Source organism: Dermacentor silvarum, chromosome 1 (assembly GCF_013339745.2).
Source record: "Dermacentor silvarum isolate Dsil-2018 chromosome 1, BIME_Dsil_1.4, whole genome shotgun sequence".
NCBI classification, from domain to species: Eukaryota; Metazoa; Arthropoda; class Arachnida; order Ixodida; family Ixodidae; genus Dermacentor; species Dermacentor silvarum.
Window position 1 is genome coordinate 307,231,272 of NC_051154.1, and position 3,044 is coordinate 307,234,315.

A 3,044-nucleotide genomic window follows, 5' to 3' on the forward strand; every position below is an offset into this window, starting at 1 on the left:
GAAGGAAACATAAACAGATCAGCCGTAGAGATCAGCAAGAGACGATTAGAGTACTGGTGGAAAAAAAGCAGGAAAAAGATGGATACGACCTGATCTCTTAAAATCATAGGCAGCTGTACAAGGTAAATTTTTGAAAAAGAAAAATAATGAGAGGTATACAAAAATGCTAGATAAAGAACATGTATAGTATACCTGATTAAATCAAGCAGGCTAGGTGACCATTTGTCGCCGCCCCGTTTCAAAGGGGATGCCAATAAATCATCATCATCATCATCATCATCGTGGGCTTTCTCCGCTGCGGAAGCCGCGCCAAGGCGGCGGGCGTCTGCTACGAGCCTGATATTTTGGTTGCTATTAGCCAACATCTCGATAATTTGGGATATATTAAGTACCACGTCACCGCAAGGTAATACCGCAGTGACTCACCGCACAGAGAACGCGTTTGCCAGCTGTGAATACGGGTATTTTGTCTATTTCCTTCTAGCTCGCTTGGTCCGCGCTTACGCGGCTGTTTGAGTAACGCTTTCCGCGCGCTTACTTCATTTAGTTATGCGTGGAATGAGCAACGTGAACGTGCTGCAGAAGAAAATCGGCTGGAGACCGCGATAATAACCAAGAGAACGTAGCAGATATGGTTTGCTCATGCTAACGCTTTTACACCCTATCGTTTCCTTTCTTTTATTTCATGCATTCGATTTGCTTTACAAGACTGCATACCGCGCTCTGTAGTTTCTTTATTAAGGCGAAATCCTTAACTGGGCTCTTGGGAAGCGGAATGTGTCTGTTCGCCGATGCCGCGGCACCATGCAAAAATAAATACAAACCGCGTAACTCTCGCGGTACCAAAGTATAGTGTGGAAAGGCACCAATGTGTGACTAAGATGACTGATGGGTCATGGCATTAGTAACTTGACATACTTGCACTCACGTCACGATTAACGATAACAATATGACGTGTGGTCATATGACGACGGCCAGAAATCCCTCTGGTGCTGTGGGTGTGACGATAAAAACGTGTTGAATGCCAATCTCGATCTCAACGTGTTGAACTTACCCATGTATCACGAAGAACTGAGAGCACAGGTGATAATAGTAATGATAAATTCCGGGGTTTTTCATCCAGAAATCTGAATATGGCTGAGACGCCGTATTGGAGGGCTCCGGTAATTTCGACCGCCTGGGGTTCTTTAACGGGCACCTATACTATCTATGTTCACGGGTGTTTTATGCATTTCGCCTCCATTGAAATGAAAGCCGCCATGGCCGGGAATTGAACCCGCGTCCTCGAGCCTAGCAGTACAATCTACCAAAGCTACTAAGCTACCATGGCGTGCAGGTAAAGGGGACGCGAGAAATATGCGCGGCAAAAAAACAAGGCAAACCAAAATAAATGAAACGCTAACAGTGCAACATTGTGTACGTATGCCTCATTTCATAATTACGAGCGAAGGTCAGAAAACGAACGTGATGCATTACAGATGTGCAACTCGTTTTTCGCCCTCTTGTGTTGCAAGAGCGCAAACACTAAGTGAATTTTAACATGGAAGTAACTTTAGGAATATTTATTGCGTATGCTCGTTGGTTCGTACACAGCAAATATACGTACTGATCAATAACTACGTAATTGTAGTTACGTAATGAAAGAGGCAACAAATCACCAGAACATAAACTTTTCAGTTCTTGCTGTTATTGAAGGTAACTATTTTAGGGATATGTAGAATCAATAGCGATATTTGTAGTGCATCAAAGACAGTAATTTTCGAGACGACTTTCCACTCAATATAATGCGAGCACAAACCTCGTCACGTGCCATGAATGATTGTTAGTTTACGTAAAAAATCCCACGTTACGCAAACTATGATACAATGAGAAGTTACATGTTCGTAATTTCAGAGAGGATTCACGGATTATTAAAACAAGGCTATTGCAGTAACAACTTTTACATAACAAATTAGTAAATGGCTAGGCCAGTAGTAGCTATCTTTTCATTTCAATGTCGAAAAAAAAATTTGTTTAGCTATATTGGCTGGATCGGAATGGCTTTTCTTTCTAATGTCTGAATTTGACAAAAAGCTTTGCTCACGGTGAACCTTAAGGTACATCATGCGCGAAGTTTGTATTGAAGAGATATATAGCGTACAGCAAGAATTGTTCGTGTACGCAATCTCCGAAGCGAAATAAGCCAACAATATTGCGCCGTTAGGGCCGTCTTTGCTCTTTCTCTTGCTTTTCTTACACCTTGTCACTCTGCTCTGTTCGTAATAAAATATTGTCGTGGCTAAAAAATATTCGAATAAATACATATGCATATAGCTGTAACCCAATACTGACCGTGAGCGAAAAGTGCGTAATGGTGAGCGAAGCGGTCGCTGCATGCGCGTATTTCACTTGACTACGCGAGTAATTTCCTTTTTTCGTTACTCTTATTCTTGCAAGCATGGTGATATTGCCCGCATACCGATGCGAATAACGTTTCTTTTTTTTACGTTCTTTCCTTGCGCGGGCTCATTTAGCGCGTTTCTACGCACTCACAGTTACCGTAATACCGTTCCCGAACTCTAGCACCGGAGCTATGCCGCGCTGATGAGTTTGATCCGTTAGTTTTTGCATTATCTTGCTGCCCAAGCACGAAGAAATGCTTAAAGATGGGTAAGCTCCATGCAGCACCACACAGCGGAAGTTAAATAGAGTTTAAGTGATTTGCGTGGAAAATGAACGCAAAAAACCACAGCGCGAAGCACCCTCACTTCCCGCGCGCTTCGCGAGCGCGAAAAGCCCACGGGTCCGGAGCAGCAGTGGCGCGGCGCGGCCGTTTACACAAAAAGGCCGTCGCCGGAGCCGGCGCTTTGGACAGTCACTCTAGTTTTGCTCACCGTATTTGCTCCAAGCGCAGTTGCTACAATCCGCAGTGGGGCAGTGCGGCGCAAAACTCTCGACATGTTAATAGTCATGGCTAGGTGGTGTATGCCACCGCCCGATTTAAAGGGTTCAGCCTCATCATCCATCCATCCATCCATCCTCGAGCTCTCTGTTTTTGTTCGGTC